Here is a 9,026-nt window from a genome sequence, read left to right as displayed (position 1 = left end):
ATTTCTTTGTGAAAAGTAAACACAGAAACTATTATTTTCGTTGTCTGTTGGTCAAGTTGGAGTGTTTCTGCAGTCACTAGCTGCAGCGATCCGAAAAGAGCAGCGACCAACAGATCTGGGTTCTTTGGGGACCTTTAAAACCTCATGGTGACAGTATTTGGAAATTCAGATGAATAACGTGCCCAAATTAAACTGCCTGCTACTTTTGATAGAAAACACTCTGAAGTTTCTAAAACTGTTTGAATGATGTCTGTGAGTGTAACAGAACGCATATGGCAGGCAAAAACCTGAGAAAAAATCCAACCAGGAAGTGGTATGTAGTTTTTCAAGTGATTCCCTATCCAGTATACAGTGTCTGTGGGGTCATTTTGCACTTCCTAAAGCTTCCACTAGATGTCAACAGTCTTTAGAACGTTGTTTCATGCTTTTACTGTGACTGGGGAGAGAATAAGAGGTCCTAGAGTCAGATGACTGAGAGAATGACATGAGTTCAGTGGTGCGCGCTCCCGTGAGAGTTAGCTGTGTTCCTTTTCTTTTTTTGAAGACAAAGGAATCGTCCGGTTGGAATATTACTGAAGATTTATGATAAAAACATCCTAAAGATTGATGCTATACATCGTTTGACATGTTTCTACGAACGTAAATATAACTTTTTTAGACTTTTCGTCGTGACATTTTGCGCGCGCTTCCTGCATTTGGAGTAGTGGACTAAACGTGCGAACAAAAAGAGGTATTTGGACATAAATGATGGACTTTATCGAACAAAACAAACATTTATTGTGGAACTGGGATTCCTGGGAGTGCATTCTGATGAAGATCATCAAAGGTAAGTGAATATTTATAATGCTATTTCTGATTTTAGTTGACTCCAAAATGGCAGGTGTCTGTATTGCTTGCTGTTGTTGCCTGAGCACTGTACTGAGATTATTTCAAAGTGTGCTTTCGCTGTAAAGTTTTTTTTAAATCTGACACAGCTGTTGCATTAAGGAGAAGTGTATCTATAATTCATTGAATAACAGTTTAATATTTTATCAACGTTTATGATGAGTATTTCTGTAAATTGATGTGCTTATTCACCGGAAGTTTTGGGAGGCAAAACATTTCTGAACATTACACGCCAATGTAAAATGGGGTTTTTGGATATAAATATGAACTTTCTTGAGCAAAACATACACGTATTGTGTAACATGAAGTCCTATGAGTGCCATCTGATGAAGATCATCAAAGGTTAGTGATTCATTTTAGCTGTATTTCTGGTTTTTGTGACACTCCTTGCTTGGAAAATGGCTGTGTGGTTTTTCTTGTCTCAGCGCTGTCCTAACATAATCTAATGTTATGCTTTCACCGTAAAGCCTTTTTGAAATCGGACAATGTGGTTGGATTAACGAGAAATGTATCTTTAAAATGGGATATAATAGTTGTATGTTTGAGAAATTTGAATTATGAAATTTTTGTGGTTTTGAATTTGCCGCCCTGCTATTTCACTGGCTGTTGAATAGTGTGTCCCGCGGGTGGGACGCTAGCGTCCCACATTTCCCAGAGAGGTTAACAGAATGTGACTGGCAGAACGGGTGTTGTATGTGGAGAATGAGGGCTGCAGTAGGTATCTCAGATAGGGAGGTGTGAGACCTAAAAGGGTTTTATAAATAAGCATCAACCAGTGTGAACTAAGGCCTTATAGATACATTTTGTCTTCTGAAAGCGGGGTGAACAGGCAGTGGCTCGGGTGGTTGTTGTCCTTGATGATCTTTTTGGCCTTCCTGTGACATCGGGGGCTGTAGGTGTCCTGGAGGGCGGGTAGTTTGCCCCCGGCATTGGGTAGACAACACCACCCTCTGAAGAGCCATGCTGTTGCGGGCACTGCAGTTGCCATACCAGGTGGTGATACAGCCCGACATGATGCTTTCGATTGTGCATCTGTAATTTCTTTAGCCTCCTGAGTTTGAAGAGGCTCTGTTGCGCCTTCTTCACCACGTTGGTAGCGAAATGAGTAGAGACCACCCCCCCAGGCAGAGGCCAAGGAACAGAGAGCGAACAAGAAGGCCAGGAAGTTGGTGACTCAGAAAATGACATGACTTCAGTGGCGCACGATCACGTGATGAGGTAGCTGTGTTCCATAACATTTTTCAAGACATTGGAATATTATTTAAGTTTTATGTTAAAAAAGCCCTAAAGATTGATGCTATACAACGTTTGACATGTTTTTACGAACGTAAATATAACTTTTTTTGACTTTTCGTCGTGAAATTTTCGGGCACGCTTCCTACATTTGGAGTAGCTTACTGAACGTGCAAACAACAAGGAGGTATTTGGACATAAATTATGGACTTTAACGAACAAAACATACATTTATTGTGGACCTGGGATTCCTGAGAGTGCATTTTGATGAAGATCATCACAGGTACGTGAATATTTATAATGCTATTTATGATTTTAGATGACTCCAAAATGGCGGGTATCTGTATTGTTGGTTTGGTTTTCTGAGCGCTGTACTCAGATTATTGCAAAGTGTGCTTTCCCCGTGAAGCTTTTTTGAAATCTGTGACGCCTCTCCTGCTTGGAAAATGGCTGTGTGGTTTTTCTTGTTGACGCTCTGTCCTAACATAATCTAACTTTATGCTTTCGCTGTAAAGCCTTTTTGAAATCGGACAATGTGGTTGGATTAAGGACAAGTGTATTTTTTTTAAATGGTGTAAAATAGTTGTATGTTTGAGAAATTTGAATTATGAGATTTTGTTTTGAATTTGCCGCCCTGATATTTCACTGGCTGTGTCCCGCAGGTGGGACGCTAGTGTCCCACGTAGCCCATAGAAGTTAATGCCTTACCTTTGAAGATCTTCTTCTGTTGGCACTCCAAAATGTCCCAGAAACATCACAAATGGTCCTTTCGTTCGATAATGTCCTTCTTTATGTCCCAAAAAGTCAAATTATTTGGCGCGTTTGATTCAGAAATACACCGGTTTCAACTCGCCCAACATGCCTACAAAGTATCTAATAAGTTACCTGTAAACTTGGTCCAAACATTTCAAACAACGTTCCAAATCCAACCTCAGGTACCCTAAAATGTAAATAATCTATCAAATTTAAGACAGAATAAACTGTTTCTAATACCGGATAAAAACAACGTGGAACGCGTTCCTGTTCACACGCACCAAAACAGTAGAGTCCACCTGGAGTGACACTTACAATGAATAGCACTACTTCTTCATTTCTCAAAAGAAAAATGGGGTTCCGTGGCTACCATGGCCACTGCCTGGGGGGGTGGTCTCTACTCGTTTCGCTACCAGCGTGATGAAGAAGGCGCAACAGAGCCTCTTCAAACTCAGGAGGCTAAAGAAATTTGGCTTGTCACCTAAAACCCTCAAACTTTTACAGATGCACAATCGAAAGCATCATGTCGGGCTGTATCACCGCCTGGGATGGCAGGGTAGCCTAGTGGTTAGAGAGTTGGGCCCGTAACCGAAAGGTTGCAAGTTTGAATCCCTGAGCTGACAAGGTACAACACAGTTGTTCTGCCCCTGAACAAGGCAGTTAACCCACTGTTCCTAGGCCGTCATTGAAATTAAGAATTTGTTCTTAACAGACTTGCCTAGTTAAATAAAGACAACAAAAAAACATTGAACAATTTCTAAAGACTGTTGACGTCTAGTGGAAGCCATAGGAACTGCAACCAGGTTCCTAATAATAAGGGTATCCCAGAGAAAATATTGGAAAATCCTATGACCTCAATATTTTCCCCCCTGGATGGTTTGTCCTCGGGGTTTCACCTGCCAAATCTGTTCTGTTATACTCACAGACATTTATTAGAAACTTTAGAGTGTTTTCTATCCAAATCTACCAATTATATGCATATCCTAGCATCTGGGCCTGAGTAACAGGCAGTTTACTTTGGTCACGCTTTTCATCCGGATGTCAAAATACTGCCCCTACCCAAGAGAGGATAACCCACTTTGACATGATAACCCACTTTGACATGATATCCTTGCAACCTTTACTCTTATGAGCAGTTCTCCTCTCAGCAGCATATTGTGGTGCATAATATCTCACTAGCAGGTAAAGGGTAGGGAATAAAGTTGAGATGCTAATGCCTATTCTGACTGAGTGACAGCAAACGTGGCTGTCCCCGCCACCCCCCCGCGCGCGCACACACACACACACACACACACACACACCTCAGCGCGCTGCTCATAATCACCAGGTTTGTTTTTGCAGTGAGAATTTGCAGGAAGTTATTTTGCCAACATCTATTTAGGCATATTAAAACGACTATCAACTGTCAAGTTACAGATACAATTACAAATACGAGTATGTCCATGTGAGCACACCCCGAGTAGCTGCTATGTCTTGTTGTTGATGAAGTAGTCGGCGACTGTTTCTCCTCCGTATCTGGAGTCGTATGCCACCCTGTGGTCGATGGTGGAATCATATTTTACTGAGGAGCAGAAAACAAGCGTGATGAAACTATTCCTACAATGTCTGGAACGCTACAAAACACCAGAAATAGTTGGTGTCTTTCGGTTGGCTGTGTGAGCACGAATGTGATTTCAGCATTTTGGTACATCGCCTACTTGTGTGTAATCAGACGGACATTTAGAAAAACAGTTCAATGTATATAGAATGTCTACCGTGTTGCATGATGGGAAAATAGTCGGACAGCGATATAATATAATAAAACAAAGTGCATCGCTTTTCCACCGCTTTGTCCGCAACTGTAGTAGTAAACGTTATTAAACCCTGGTCGATATGATGTGGTATTGTCAGTAGTAGAAGTGGTAACCGTTAGACAAACACCTTTGTCCTGGAATGAGTGCCCCTCTACCAACGTGTACAACTCATACTTACCTGGCAAGGGAGACACCGTGATCAAGAAGGCGGTTCACCCAGGGCGAGGCTCAGCCATTGCACTCCGGCTGTGCTGACCCCTGCGAATTTCCCAAATGTGGAAATCTCGATTGCATAATTTCTGGTAGTGGGGGACTGCGTTCGCGCTCTCCCCTGATCTTGATGTAAAAGTAATTTTTAGAGTTATAATTCATGAGTTCTATTGAGTTTTCGTCGAAAAATAGTTTTATTTACATATCAGGTGAATGGTGTTAGAATGTAAGATAAGTTTAGTAAGACCTGAAACAGTTATTTTGGCTTTTAAAAACCCCAATGTTTGAGATCTGTTATTGTAGCACTGGTGATTATGCCTGTCAATGCAACCACACGTTGATAAAGCATTTACAATCATCGAGAATGACACAAAAATATGTTTGAAAACATATTTCCATTGTGGTCCTCTTTAATATTTTTCTAGTCATAGTAGGCCTCGGCTCCACACAACACAATACAAAGGACAGGAGGACATTGTCATAGCGTAGAGCCTTACATGCTGACATGGAATATAAACCACCATTAGTCAGCTTTACACATTATTTAAATGAAGTTATGCTCGGCATGGAGTTACTGTGGTAGTTTGTTCCACTCAACAGCGCCGGTAAATAAAAAGTGTTCTTCCCAGATAGACTCTTCCATTTAAAACAGGCGGTATCAGAGTCTCTGGTTCTGATGCTTTATTGGTGGACAGCTGTAATATAAATTAAATTATTAGATGGGTACCTGGGGGCTAATCTAATCTCACAATTCCACAACAAGAATAATAATAAATAACACACACAAATCTAAGTAAAGGGATGGAATAAGAATATATACATATAAAGATATGGATGAGCGATGACCGAGCGGCATAGGCAAGATGCAATAGGTGTTAATTCTAGGGCAAAAACTAAAACACGGATCTCTTGGGAGTCCCGGAGGAGAGGTTTGAAAAAGGCTGATCTAGAATAACGTGATTCAAATTAGTTCACTTTTCTAGGCCTACATCAGCTGTACAACGTGAGTGTGTGCGGCACAGGTGGCTGGTGGCACTTCAATTGGGGAGGACAGAATGAATGAAATGGTATCAAGACACATGAGACATATGGTTTCCATTCCTTTCACACCATTCCAGAAATGTATATCGTCCTTCCTCCCTTCACAAAACCTCCTGTGGTGTCTGGGGGCCTAATTCACCTAGAATAATGTGATTCAAAATGTTTTCTAGGCTGCGTTTACACAGGCAGCCCAATTCTGATATTTTTACCACTAATTGGTATTTTTGACTAATCACATCAGATCTTTTCACATCAGATTTTATCTGATTGGTCAAAAGACCAATGAGTAAAGAAAAGATTTGAATTGGGCTTCCTGTGTAGACACAGCCATGGAACTTTACAGTAATCCAGTCCACTAGATACCCAACTCTTATTTCCAACATCCATGACACCCAGGTCATTTGACAAATTAATTTCTCAATGTCGGTCTGGAGTTCTCTTCCTCACGAACTAATTAAAAGTGCAATATGTATAGAGTGACCATATTTTAGTTATCAAAAAAGAGGACATGTCCCGGAAAAAGAGTATGGTCACCCTAGTGTTGTGGAAGGCAAAAACTCCCTCCGCAGCAGTAACAGCATCTTCTGTTTTACCTGCTCTCATAAAATAGTCAGTCAAATTTACCTGACGAACTCTCTCCTTTAGCTGAAAATTGTGTTTTGCGGAGCTTATGTGGGCTTCTAGGTCGCTAGCACCTTTATTTGACACTGACACGTACGTGCCAGCTTTGCAGGTCATACATTCTGCTTCACACGGATCCCGACCAAGACGAAAACACGGGAATTTTCTCTGTAAATCGTCTGTGAATTTAAATTTGCGTTTGGGCATTTTTACGCTGTTCTGGAGCCATGTGCCACTGTTGACAAGCAAGCTGCTGCTATGGCTCTTGGCTGTTGCCATGGTGAAGGTAATGATTGAGATGCAGTTTGACCAATGTTTGCGTAGGCCTACATGACCCACCAATGGTGGCGTGTGAGAAGGCGTGACCTAAAGAGAAAGGTGAAAGCAATGCAAAAACCCCAAAACGCACACAATGAATGGCGACAGTAGAAAGCAAAAGCCGAATCCCCGACATTTTGGGCGATTTAGAAATCCCGGCTGGACGCATTTTTTTAGGTCCAAAAAGAGGACATGTCCGGGAAAAAGAGGACGTATGGTCACCCTAAATATGTAACTTTGTGGGCGACCCGACCAAAAATTCACGTCAGTTATAGATATGTCTTCTGGTTGAAAGCAAGTCTGATGTGTGCTATTTCTCTGCTTCCCGTCCGTAAATGTAGGCATATTTTTTTACTCTCGGTTTTGTACAACAGCTTCAAACAGCTGAAAAAATATATCATTAAAAATGAGTTCTTGAAAATATATTTCAGTGGTTCAGATTCTCTCTACACTATGCATGACTTGTTTAGACGAACCATCTGAAATTTAGCAGCCATGTAATGATGGAGCTATTTCCGCATACTGCGTCTTAGACTGCAATTACCAAAATGCTTTGCGACAGGAAGTGGAAGTGAGAACGAAAACGCTCCACTTATGAGCAAGTGGCAAGTGATAAACCTGCCTTTCGCTAGCAACTTTCTTTTGTTTTATAGAATCTAAAGTGGTCAAATGTAACGTTAAGTATTATTAAAATACGCTTTAATCTTATAACCGACGTCCCGAGTCATTAGTTTAAAGATAGTTATTCTATAGCCCCTTTAAAAATGTCTCATAGTACTTTTACAGTAATCCAGTCTACCAGTCTCCCCATCCAACCTGACAGAGCTTGAGAGGATCTGCAGAGAAGAATGGGAGAAACTCCCCAAATACAGGTGTGCCGAGCTTGTAGCGTCATACCCAAGAAGACTTGAGGCTGTAATCGCTGCCAAAGGTCCATCAACAAAGTACTGAGTAAAGGGTCTGAATACTTATGCAAATGTGATGTCAGTTTTTATTTTTTATTACATTTTCTAACATTTCTAAACTGTTTTGCTTTGTCATTATGGGGTGTTTGTGATGTCATTATGGGGTATTGTGATGTCATTATGGGGTATTGTGATGTCATTATGGGGTATTGTGTGTAGATTGATGAGGGGGAAAAAAACAATTTAATCCATTTTAGAACAAGGTTGTAACGTAACAAAATGTGGAAAAAGTCAAGGTGTCTGAATACTTTCCGAATGCACTGTATCCCTTATGACTTGTCATGTAGTCTATGTACCCCTTATGGCTTGTAATTTAGCCTCTATGTATCCCTTATGGCTTCTAATGTAGTCTCTATGTATCCCTTATGGCTTCTAATGTAGTCTCTATGTATCCCTTATGACTTGTCATGTGGTCTCTATGTATCCCTTATGGCTTCTAATGTAGCCTCTATGTATCCCTTATGGCTTCTATTGTAGTCTATGTATCCCTTACTGTAGCTAAACATTAACAGGACAAAGCCTTTGGCCTAGATTGAGGGCGCTATTTAATGTGTTATCGCTGAAGCGTTACAGATTCCACCATAGAAATGTGATTTCTGATTGAGCCGACATGCAGCGTTTAGCGTGAATGCCTTCTCCCCAAGCGCGGGAACGGTGCTTTAAAAGCCTCACAGCCTATAATCTGCTATCATCTACCACACCCCTCAGGCCTTATTGCTTCATTACCCCTCCGTCAGTCATAGAGGAAGGAAGAGCAAAGACACATCACCCAGCCAGAAACCACCCAGCCCCACACAGACACCACCCAGCCCCACACAGAAACCACCCAGCCCCACACACAGAAACCCACCCAGAAACCACCCAGCCCCACACAGAAACCACCCAGCCTCACACAGAAACCACCCAGAAACCACCCAGCCTCACACAGAAACCACCCAGGCACACACAGAAACCACCCAGCCGAAACCACCCAGAAACCACCCAGCCTCACACAGAAACCACCCAGAAACCACCCAGCCTCACACAGAAACCACCCAGGCACACACAGAAACCACCCAGCCTCACACAGAAACCACCCAGCCAGAAACCACCCAGCCCCACAGACACCACCCAGCCAGAAACCACCCAGCCCCACACAGAAACCACCCAGGCACACACAGAAACCACCCAGGCTCACACAGAAACCACCCAGCCTCACACAGAAACC

General features: G+C 42.0%; 1 non-coding gene across 1 annotated transcript; it reads left to right on the top strand.

The window, feature by feature from the left end:
* The first annotated feature begins 4,834 nt into the window (after positions 1-4,834).
* LOC123732781 (U1 spliceosomal RNA) lies at positions 4,835-4,998 on the top strand. The gene has a single exon (XR_006763411.1). It is a non-coding gene; the product is annotated as a U1 spliceosomal RNA (small nuclear RNA).
* Positions 4,999-9,026: the final 4,028 nt, after the last annotated feature.

This window comes from Salmo salar, unplaced genomic scaffold (assembly GCF_905237065.1).
Source record: "Salmo salar unplaced genomic scaffold, Ssal_v3.1, whole genome shotgun sequence".
Taxonomy (NCBI): domain Eukaryota; kingdom Metazoa; phylum Chordata; class Actinopteri; order Salmoniformes; family Salmonidae; genus Salmo; species Salmo salar.
Note: the sequence above shows the minus strand (reverse complement) of the source record. Positions and strands in the feature narration are given on the sequence as shown.